The sequence below is a fragment of the Sapajus apella genome, unplaced genomic scaffold, assembly GCF_009761245.1.
Source record: "Sapajus apella isolate SASKATOON/1434 unplaced genomic scaffold, GSC_monkey_1.0 scaffold30, whole genome shotgun sequence".
Taxonomy (NCBI): Eukaryota; Metazoa; Chordata; class Mammalia; order Primates; family Cebidae; genus Sapajus; species Sapajus apella.
Genome location: NW_022436970.1, coordinates 7,911,189 through 7,923,689, shown reverse-complemented (window position 1 = coordinate 7,923,689; position 12,501 = coordinate 7,911,189). Strand labels below are relative to the sequence as shown.

At 38.1% G+C, this 12,501-nt stretch overlaps 1 protein-coding gene and 1 non-coding gene across 6 annotated transcripts in view; both read left to right on the top strand.

Annotated features, from left to right (window-relative positions):
* Positions 1 to 12,501, top strand: part of PIGN (phosphatidylinositol glycan anchor biosynthesis class N) — a 143,156-nt gene that overhangs the window by 124,767 nt on the left and 5,888 nt on the right. The gene's annotated exons all lie outside the window — the stretch shown is intronic.
* On the top strand, positions 49 to 155 carry LOC116561872. Its single transcript, XR_004273644.1, has one exon. It is a non-coding gene; the product is annotated as a U6 spliceosomal RNA (small nuclear RNA).

The following is a 12,501-nucleotide window of genomic DNA, read 5'->3' as shown; positions in this document are numbered from 1 at the left end:
GATGGAAGAAAGGAGGACAAAGGGAGGGAGAAAGAGAGAGAAAAAGAAGTGCTCGCTTCAGCAGCACATATACTAAAATTGGAACGAAACAGAGAAGATTAGCATGGCCCCTGCACAAGGATGACACACAAATTCGTGAAGCATTCCATATTTTTGCAATGAAGAAAATGAGTCAACAAACGGGAAAGAAAACCAGCCAGTAACAAAATGGCAGGATCAAATTGACACATAACAATATTAACATTGAATGTAAACAGCCTAAACGCCCCAATCAAAAGACACAGACTGGCAAACTGGATAAAAAGTCAAGACCCGTTGGTGTGCTGTATTCAGGAAACCCATTCACATACAGAGACACACATAGACTCAATATAATGGGATGGAAGAAGATTTACCAAGCAAATGGAGAACAAAAAAAGCAGGGGTTGCAATCTTTATCTCTGATAAAATGGACTTCAAACAACAAAGATCAAAAGAGACAAGGACACTGCATAATGGTAAAAGGATCAACCCAACACGAAGAGCTAACTATCCTAAATATATATGCACCCAACACAGGGGCAGCCAGATACATAAAGCAAGTTCTTAATGAACTAAAATGAGATTTAGACTCCCACACAAAAATAGTGGGAGACTTCAACACTCCACTGTCAGTATTGGATCAACGAGACAGAAAATTAACAAGGACATCCAGGACTTGAATGCACAGCTGGACCAAGCAGACCTAATGGACATATACAGAATGCTCCACCCCGAATCCACAGAATGTACATTTTTCTTAGCACCACATTGCACTTACCCTAAAATTGACCACATCATTGGAAGCAAATCACTCCTCAGCAAATGCAAAAGAACGGAAATCATAACAGTCTATCAGACCACAGCACAATCAGACTAGAACTGAGGATTAAGAAACACATTCAAACCCACACAACCACTTGGAAACTGAACAACTTGCTTCTGAGTGTTGACTGGATAAATAATGAAATAAAGGCAGAAATAAAGATGTTCTTCGAAACCAATCAGAATGAAGACACAGCTTACCAGAATCTCTGGGACACCTTTAAAGCAGTGTTGAGAGGGAAATTTATAGCAATAAATGCCCACATGAGAAACAAGGAAAGATCTAAAACTGACACCCTATCATCAAAATTGAAAGCGCTAGAGGAGGAAGATCAAAACAACTCAAAAGCTAGCAGAAGACAAAAAATAACTAAGATCAGAGCAGAACTAAAGGACATAGAGACACAAAAAACCCTTCAAAAAATCGATAAATCCAGGAGCTGGTTTTTTGAAAAGATCAACAAAATAGACCACTAGCCAGATTAATAAAAAATAAAAGGGAGAAGAATCAAATAGATGCAATAAAAAATCATAAAGGGGATATCACCACCGATCCCACAAAAATACAGACTACCATCAGAGATTACTACAAACAGCTCTGTGCACATAAACCAGTAAACCAGGAAGAAATGGATAAATTCCTAGAAACTTGTGCTCTACCAAGACTAAACCAGGAGGAAGTTGAAACCCTTAGTAGACCAATAACAAGCGCTGAATAAGAGGCAGCAATCAATAGCCTACCAAGCAAAACAAGTCCAGGTCCAGATTGGTTCACAGCCAAATTCTACCAGACATACAAAGTGGTGCTGGTTCCATTCCTTCTGAAACTGTATCAAACAATAAAAAAGGAGGGAATCCTCCCTAACTCATTTTATGAGACCAACATCATCTTGATACCAAAACCAGGCAGAGGCTCAACTGAAAAAGAAAACTTCAGGCCAATATCCATGATGAACATTGACACAAAAATCTTCAATAAAATACTAGCAAACGAATTGCAACAGCACATCAAGAAGCTTATCTATCATGATCAAGTAGGCTTCATCCTAGGGATGCAAGGCTGGTTCAACATACACAAATCCATAAACATAATCCATCACATAAACGGAACCAAAGACAAAAACCACATGATTATCTCAATAGATGCAGAGAAGGCCTTTGACAAAATTCAACAGCCCTTCATGCTAAAAACTCTCAATAAACTAGGTATCAATGAAACATATCATAAAATAATAAAAGCTATATATGACAAACCTATAGCCAATATCATACTGAACAGGCAAAAGCTGGAAGAATTCCCTTTGAAATCTGGCAGTGGACAAGGATGCCCTCTCTCACCACTCCTATTCAATATAGTATTGGAAGTTCTAGCCAGAGTAATCAGGCAAGAAAAAGAAATAAAGGGTATTCAATTACAAAAAGAGGAAGTCAAACTGTCTCTATTTGCAGATGACATGATTGTATATCTGGAAGACCCCATTGTCTCAGCCCAAAATTGATAAGCAACTTCAGCCAAGTCTCAGGATACAAAATCAATGTGCAGAAATCACAAGCATTCCTATATACCAATAACAGACAAAGAGAGAGCCAAATCAAGAGCGAACTCCCATTCACAATTGCTACAAAGAATAAAATACCTAGGAATACAACTAACAAAGGATGTAAAGGACCTCTTCAAGGAGAACTACAAACCACTGCTCAAGGAAATAAGAGAGGACACAAACAGATGGAAAAACATTCCATGCTCATGTTTAGGAAGAATTGATATCATGACAATGGCCACACTGCCCAAAGTAATCTATGGATTCAACACTATCCCCATCAAGCTACCAATGACCTTCTTCACACAACTGGAAAAAACCACTTTAAACTTAATATGGAATCACAAGAGAGCCCACATAGCCAAGACAATGCTAAGCAAAAAGAACAAAGCTGGAGGCATCACACTGCCAGACTTCAAACTATACTACAAGGCTACAGTAATCAAAACAGCATGGTACTGGTACCAAAACAGAGACATGGACCAATGGAACAGAACAGAGGCCCCAGAAGCAACACCACACATCTACAATGATCTGATCTTTGACGAGCCTGACAAAAACGAGCGATGGGGAAAGGATTCCCTGTTTAATACTTGGTGTTGGGAAAACTGGCTAGCAATGTGCAGAAAGAAGAAACTGGATCCCTACCTGTCACCTTACACTAAAATCAACTCCAGATGGATTGAAGATTTAAACATAAGACCTAACATCATAAAAATCCTAGAGGAAAACCTAGGCAAAACCATTCAGGACATAGGCATAGGCAAGGACTTCAAAACACCAAAAGCAATGGCAATAAAAGCCAAGATAGACAAATGGGATCTAATTAAACTCCAGAGCTTCTCTTTCATCATTAGTGGCTTATCATTCATCATTAGAGCGAACCGGCCACCAACAGAATAGGAAAACATTTCTGCAATCTACCCATCTGACAAAGGGCTAATATCCAGAATCTACGAAGTACTAAAATAGATATACAAGAAAAAAAAAAAAACATTTAAAAGTAGGCGAAGGATATGTACAGACACTTTACAAAAGAAGACACATATGAGGCCAAAAAACATATGAAAAAATGCTCATCATCACTGGTCATTAGAGAAATGCAAATCAAAACCACATTGAGATACCATCTCACGCCAGTTAGAATGGTGATCATTAAAAAATCTAGAGACAACAGATGTTGGAGAGGATGTGGAGAAATAGGAACACTCTTAAACAGTTGGTGGGAGTGTAAATCAGTTCAACCACTGTGGAAGACAGTGTGGCAATTTCTCAAAGATCTAAAAATAGAAATTCCATTTGATTCAGCAATCCCATTACTGGGTATATACCCAAAGAACTATAAATTGTTCTACTGTAAAGACACATGCACACCTATGTTCATTGCAGCCCTGTGTACAATAGCAAAGACCTGGAACCAATCCAAATGCCCATCAATGATAGAGTGGACAAAGAAAATGTGATACATATACACCATGGAATACTACACAGCCATAAAAAACGATGAGTTCGTGTTCTTTGTAGGGACTTGGGTGAATCTGGAAACCATCATTCTCGGCAAACTGACAGAAGAACAGAAAGCCAAACACCGCATGTTCTCACTCATAGGTGAGGGTTGAACAATGAGAACAGATGGACTCGGAGAGGAGCATCACACACTGGGGGGCACTTGGGGGTGTATGGGAGAGACAGCAGGGGGTGGGGAGGGTTGGGAGGGTGGAGAGGGATAACATGGGGAGAAATGCCAGATATGGTATGTACCTAAAGTAAAAAAAAAGAGAAAGAAAATGCCTTGTAGCCTTTTATTGCCCTCCCGCCCCACACTTCCTGCATTGGTATCAGCTTCTGGTCTATTCTGGAAGTCCTGAGGCTTTACTTTATCCCCTCTGCAGTCTTTAATGTTGCTTGTTTCAAGACTCCAATTTTTCTCTTGAAAATTCTGGAAAGTTTTTTTTTTTTTTTTTTAAGAAATGTCAAGTTCAGCTGTTTTAAGTAATTTAATACGTGTTTCTCTAGGCTCCCTCTGGGATCACCAGAAACTTAATTGGGGAATTGGATTGTTTTGCCCAAGAAAAACTTCTTCCCAAACCTGGGAAAAGCCAGGTTAAGTTAAACAGCAATTGGGAAAAGTTAAGGATTATTGAGAAAGGGATTAAATTAATGATAATGATATTACTAGTAAAATATCATTTATTGTATGCAGTTTATTAGGAATTGTACTTATGTTATCTCATTGATTCTCACTAAATGATGTGAAGAAAATATTAAATATTTCTATTTTACAGAGTAGAAACTGACTCTGAAAGGCTGATTGCACAATAATGTGGCATAGCTAGGTTTTTTGGGTTTTTGTTTTTTTTCGTATTGTGTATATGTTTGATGCATCAACCATTTTTCAGAAAAAATACATATTGAACACTCACCATGCATAAAGCCTTCCCAGACATTGTCAAGTACTCAGAGATGAATGGGACTGCCAGCCTTAAGATTTGGTGATACTCCATCTCTGGAGATAGATAGCTACTTCATCAGGAACTTAGCATAAGGATGTGTAACTGGTATAGGACATTCCAGTCCTGGGAATGCATGACTCTTAACACATGGCCACTGCTTTCAGGGAGGTTATGGCCTAATATAGGTTTAAAGATAAAATGATTATAGTATAAGGCAGCATGTGGTTAAGGTCTATAAGAGTACAGGAGGGAGGATGTTTCACTTAAGCCTTGAGTGACAGAAAACATTATGCCAAGTCTGGCATTTGAGCAAAAGGTGTAATTCAATTAGGCAACTTACAGGTTTGGGAAGAATATTTTAGATGGACAGATGGACATGAGCAAAGCCATAGAGGTAAAAAGCCCAATACACATATGCATGATACATGATAAATAATTTGGATTTCAGAAACCATAGATTTTGGAGAAAGAAATTTCTAGAAACTAGCCTTTGGGAGGCTTAAGTTTTCCATTTTGACATAGTTCATTTCATTTTGTACATTTATTACCTGTGTTTGCACGATACATGTTTACTATGTTTGTTTCCCCTTCTTCTCATGGGTGTTGAAGCTCAGTACATTTTAAAAGAGTTTGTGCAAGCTTGAACTTAACGTCTGTCATGATATTTGGGTGGTGCCTCCAGCCTTATTCTTTGCATTCTTTACACAGCAGTCATGGAGTAAATAGCACAAAATAACAACAAAAAGACAGACTACAAAAGCATGAAACAAACAGTAAGCATCATTCAATCCAAGGGAAACAGAATGACACATCAACACTTATAGGTGGAGAATGCGTTTAAAGCCACCGCCACCCCATACTAGCCATGAGAAAAGGGCATTAACTTCATGTTTCAATGTTCTAAATGATTTAAGTATACATATTAAAATATATTATTAAAGCTATTCAGGGCAAAAAATGCTATATAAATATTTTGTGATAATATTTTTTCCTGATGGTCTTTTAAAAAATTATTTTTATTATACTTTAAGTTCTGGGGTAGAACATGCAGGTTTGTTACATAGGTATACACGTGCCATGGTGGTTTGCTGCACCCATCAGCTTGTCTTCTACATTAGATAAAATTTTTTTATAATGGGAGCTGCCCTGAACATACAGTGATCCTATGCCCTGATTTACCTGGGACATTCCTCATTTATGCCTTTTGTCCTGCTATAATGATTACACCCCTATCTATATAACATGAAAAATCCAAAGTGGTTAAGAAGAAAATAAAGGCACATCCAATTACTAACTACTATGTTAAACCGTAGTTTATCTCATTCTCAGTGGTTCATCATTGGGGATCTAACTTCCGTAGGTTAAATGGGGTCCTTGCTCTGAGAAATTTCTCAAAGGCAGGCATAAGAAGCATCAAATCTCAGTTCTGTTCATCAGGCTGATGGCACTGAACAAATCTACATAAATTTCCCACATATTCTCTTAGTCATTCCTGTTGAAATATCTCCTTGCTTTGTCTTCTTTGTCTCTTATTATATCATCTAAAAGATGCCCTTTTAAAGAGAGGAAGTTGATTGCGGGGTAGCGGTAGGGTCAGGATGGAGAGACAAAAATGAAATCTGAATTGATGAAGTTAGGCTTTCTAAATGTAATTGCCCCTGATTGTTGCTGCAATGTGATGTTTTTGTTGTTGCTAAGTTAGAATTCTAAGGTCTTTCCTTTGTATCCTGTATAGCAGTAATGGCATATAGTGCCTCAGTGAGCCATGTGGTGCTGGTCTGATTCGTGGACAAGAGTGGTTCATGCATCTTCATAAACATAGTTTATTGTGAGGCTTGGATAATGGTGGGGAAGTAGGGGGAAATGTACTTCAAGATTCAAAACTAAAGTACCGTATGATAGGGTTCACAAGTCAAAACTTCATTATTATACTTTTTTCTGCTTTCTGTTTGTAAGAATGTTGCATTTAAGTTTTGAGTTTCTAATTATTCTTACATAAAGGAACATTTGAAAAGCTGTGGTGTTTCTTGTCATGTTGCTGATACTATAAACTGACTGGCAGAGCTCCCTTAACGGCTGCTGGGGTTATTGGAATTGTGTTCCTACACTGGTTCCCCTTCATGACTAATCTTATTCCTAAACTCCTTTGTGTTAATAATATAATTAGCAACTTCAACCATTCCGTGCTTTTTATTCACGGGAATGGAATGTTGTCCTTTTGTCCTCACTATTTTATTGCTTTGTGAAGCCTGAAATGGTGAGAATCTATCCCAGAATTTGAGAGCAGAGTGGGAGCTGATCGCCCTGTGAATGTAATCTGGCATGTGTCTGTCATGTTTTTAGTGTTCTGGTGACTGCTGTGGGATTTCAGAACAATTTTGAGAGATTTGTCACCTATTAATAGTTTCAGGTTAATACATATAGTTTCTTAAACAATAAAGATTGTATTATTAGGGCATTAGATAATATATCTGTTTATAGGCATAGTACTATGTGTTTCAAATGCATCTTCAGAGCAGATTTTACCAAACTGAAATTGAGACTCAGAAAGGATACACCACAGTCTGTATGGAGCGGAAACTGCTGGTGTAAGTTCCGTGTTTCTTTGGAGAACCTGTGGCATCAGGTATGCTTTTTAACAGCCATGTGAAAAATATCCTGCCCAGACCATAAAACTGTTCAGCTGACAGAGCTAATTTAGTATTTTCTTCTTTTGATCTTTACACTTTATCTTCATTTATAGCAGATCATAAACTTTATAGATTATTGCCTTTCATATGGCATACTGAAAGTGCATTTTTAAAACTAGAGAAAAAAATTTCTTTGAGGTAATTTTCATAACTATAAAAACATATATTCAGATTTATGTCGTAAATGCATTTGTAGTGAAGTGAATAGAGTCAGGATTATCAGTTTGACTGAGCTGCAGTTTGATTTGATGGCAGTGTTCATTTGGATTTTAATTGTTTCCCACGTGCACAATTGTTATACCTTATTGAAATACAAATAACAACTAATGTGTTTATCATTTCTCTTTCGATGTAATGAGAACTTATGATTCTATTCAATAATTTTTGTATATCCTAAATGTAAATAATGTCATAAGACATCTGCACTCTTACAGTGAATACCAAACTTTATTAAAATCAGTGATTCTCAGACTTTTTCTGCCCCACTACATCTAACAGATATGATCTGCTTCTATTGCCCGTCACCCTGTTAGAGGAGAAACACAATCAACATTTTATCACCGTTGTGCGGGTTGAAAAGACCTGCCTGACAATTCCGTGTGTGCCTGCACACACATGTCCACCTTGAGAATTGCTGATTTAAATGATGGCATAATAGTCATGGGAGGGGAGTGGGAAGAGCTGAATTCATTTCAAGTTGAAATTTGATGTTCCTTTAATTCTGCTATGCGGAGATGACACCAAGATTTGATTGATATGTAATATCACAAGCTGGATGCCTTATGGCTCAATTGCGTGAAGACGATGAGCTTCACAACTGTTTCCTGCCGATTATGTTAGCTTACATGAGCCAAGAGTTAGCAATTTCAGGCCACTGTAAGGTAATGAGTGATCTGTGGAATGCCTTTTATAGATAGACTTTAGATTAAATTTGAAGATGGGTCACCTACTGGTTTTGCAAACCATTTTTGTTTAGACATGAAGTCAGATTTGCTCGTTTAACCTAAAAGTGATGGAAAAATTCGACAACAGAAACCTGCTAGCATGTAATCTTTTCTTTCTTTGTTTTTATTCTTAACAAAGGCTTTATTGAGAATAGTACCATAAAATTTATCTGTTTAGTTTTTAAATGATTTAATAAATGCTTTAAATCATTTTGATTATTTTAAGCAAATGTATAGAGTTGTGCAATCATCATCACAATCTATTTTTTGAACATTTCCATCACACAGAAAATACCCACTACCTGTTTGCAATCTGTTCCCACTACCATCCCAAGCCTAGGCAACTACAAATCTGCTTTCTGTCTCTACAGATTTGCTTATTGTGGACATTTCATATAAACAGAAAAATACAATATGTAGTTTTTTTCTAACTTCTAACTTCTTCCAGTTAATGTAACTGTTTTTGGCATTTATCTATATTGCAGCATGTTAAAATACTTTATTCATTGCTGAATAATGTTCCGTTGTTTGGGTATGCCATATTCTGTTTATCTTTTCTATAATGCTCATAAAAGATTAATCTTTTATGGTCCTCGTTGCTTTATCTACCTAGCTCCCCACCTCCTTGCCTGTTTTCCCCGATAGAACCAAGGTGAGGTTGGGCTTTTCTGGATTTGACCTCCAGGCTGTCGGCTGAGTAGTTTGTACTCCTTTACTCATCTCACCTCTGACTACAAACCTTAGCCCCTGAAGAAGGACTGAAGAAGCTGAGACGATTATATCCAGTTTTTTGTTGTTGTTGTTGTTGTTTTGGTTTTTTGTTTTTGTTTTTTTGAGACAGGGTCTTGCTCTTTCACCCAGGCTACAGTACAGTGGGGTGATCACCACTGCAGCTTCCACCTTGCAGGCTGAAATGATCCTCCTAACTCAGCCAGTGCATCCTGGCTACTCAGGCCGCTGCACCCGGCTATTTTTTTCATTGTTTAGAGATAGGGCCTCACTATGTTGCCCAGGCTGGTCTCAAATTCATAGGCTCAAGAGATCCTCCTGCCTTGGTCTCCCAAAGTGCTGGGGTTACAAGCATGAGCCACTACACCTGGCCTGGATTGAGGATTTTAATCTCAGGAACTATAAGTAATTTTGGAGTGTCCTCTGAGGCCTCAGAAACAGAATAGGGTTGAAGATTTCTGTGGTCATTATGAAGTCAGCGTTAGAGTTCTATGGCTAAACCTAGCATAATTTGTAAACAGCACGTAAATAGCAATATATCATAAATAAATTAAAAGAAAATATTGAAAACATTAAGAAAAAATAAGTCATACGTAATTCAGTGTCTCAGTTTACAGTATTCAGGGAGAACCACTATTCAACATGTTGATGTGTGTCCTTTTAGCTTTATGTGCAAACATATACACAGTTTTTTTTGAAAGATGTTTTTCTATAATAACCATTTCCCCATATGAGTAAATAAACATATTTTGAAAATATGAAAGTTAGTCTCATGTGCAGTGCAAGGTCAGAGATAAGGTTTATTCACGTTTGTGTCTTTCCACAGTGTCAGACTTTTGTTTCTGCAATTTCAATAGGAAAGGCCATGAACTGCATGGAGTTTTCTAGGAGGCGGTGCTCCTTAATACTTCCTGGTCACTTGGTGGTCACAGCTACACAGTCACAAGCCACTCTACAAGTCAGTCAATATTGCAAATGATATGTAATGGTATACCTAATTAATATATAAATGTTACAGATTAAACATTCCACAACAAACAAAGTAACATTCGATATCAAGTGAAGAGAGGAAAAGGGGTAAGGAAATAATCCAGGGAGAGTGAGAAAGACAAAAAGGATCTCCCAATCTGGGCCAGGGCCATCTGTTTTATAACAAGCTTGATGTGTGCACAGCCTTCAGAGGCAGATGCTGGGTGCTTATCAGGTGACAGCAAGACAGTGTCAGTTAAGAGAGCCATTTTGAGCTGCTGAAGTCCGGCTCTTTTTATGGCTGCAGCGAGGACTGATAATGGAAGAGTGTGCTTGTTTATGTCTTTATCTGGTTGGATGCAGGCTTTATTAATTTATTAAGCAAAATACCTTGTGCCTGTTGGCAAAGTGTCCTATGAAATGTAAGATGGGATCTTTCTGAGATGGAATTACTTGTGTCAAGAGTGCTCTGTACGGTTAGTGTAGCTAGAATGGTATGAGGGAAAACATGGTTGAGAGAATTCGGAGAGTAGATACTTGACATCACTTACGGCCTTTGAAAGTCATTGTAAGAAACTGGGAGTTTATTCCAAGTGTAAGTTGAAGCATTAGTTTGTTGAGCAGGAAGTTATTTTCTTTGCTTCACATTTTTGACGTAACACTGGCCACCGTGTGAAGAACCAACTGGGGGGATCAAGAGAGGGAGCAGGAAGATTGAGTAAGAGGCTTCTGCAGTATCATAAGCTAGAGATGATGGCAGTTCAGGCTAGGGTAGCAATTCAAAATGGCAACAAGTGGCTGGACTTAGAAAATATTTTGAGAGAGATTGATGGGATTTGTTGGTAGATTACATATACTGGGAGGGAAAAAGAAACAAGGGTGACTCCTAGTTTTGTTTTTTAATCTTGAGTAACCGAGTGACTTGGAAAGCCATTTCAGAGATCTGGAGAAAGCTCTAGGAGGAGTGAGTTTGGTGAAGGAAGGTGTAGGAGATTAAGACCTGGGTTTTGGATATTTAAAATTTAAATTAGGATGGTGCTGGAGGGGGCTGTGGGATCTTGGGAGAGTTAGAATGAAAGAAATTACACATTTGTATGGTGAAGGACACGCTCACCATAGAGAAGGAAAAATCAGTGATTTTATAAGCGGGGAAGAGATAACTGGAAAAATAAAGTCCTTTAGTACAGCCATTTTGGCACCAGAGACCAGTTTCATGGAAGACAGTTTTTCCACGGATGGGGCGAGAGGTGCAGGGGCCAGCAGGGAATGGTTTCAGGATGAAACTGTTCTACCTCAGATCATCAAACATTCATTATATTGTCATAAGGAACACACAACCTAGATCCCTTGCATGCACAGTTCATAATGGAGTTTGTGCTTTTATGAGACTCTGATGCCACCACTGATCTGACAGGAGATGGCGCTCAGGCAATAATGCTGGCGATGCAGAGCAGCTGTAAATACAGATGAAGCTTTGCTCACTTGCCCGCCACTCCATGCTGTACAGCCCAGTTCCTAACAGGCCATGGACTGGTACCAGTCCAAGGTTTGGGGGCTGGGGACCCCTGGTTTAGTGGGAGGGTTGGGATGGGATCCAAAGTAGAAGTGGAGGGGTTTGTTTTAGACAAGAAAGGTGCAGGAGGCAATATGGGCACAGATACGAGTGGGTTAGAAAGTTTGGGGTGAGAAGAGACACTTATGATCACTTTATCAGGATTTTCTCAATTAAAAAAACAGAATCATCTGCTGAGATGGGAGGAAGGTGACAGAACTTTGAGAAGAAAGGACACAAATTGGTTTGACTCAGAGAAAAATAATTCACAAGTATGTAATCAGGATTGAGACACTGATGAGAACCAAATCTCATGTGTGCTCATAAATTTAAAGTGAGTCCAGCCAGGACAGTTGTGAGTTTTCTTGATCTTGGGTGACAGGATGATCTGTTCTCTTCCATTGTCCTGTTGATTCTAATGCCTGTACTACATTTAGCTTTATATTTTAATATTTTGTAGGGCTAGTTTTACTTTATTTTTGTAGAAACTTTTTATTTCTTTTGGCATTTTGGTTTTGCTTTTCAGCTTTCAGTGTTGATTATGTTAATCCATTTTGGAGGAGACTGATTAGATTAGGTTGGTGCAGAAGTAGTTGTGGTTTTTGCCCTTTTTTTTAAACGGGAAAAACCACAATTACTTTGCACCAACCTAAATAAGTTCATATTAAATTTGCCTAGGGTAACATAAAACAAAAAAAGATTTTATTATTTCTTTTAATTACAAATCATTTTTAATAATTCATTTAAACAAATATTGATTGAATGCCTATAAGGCCTTGG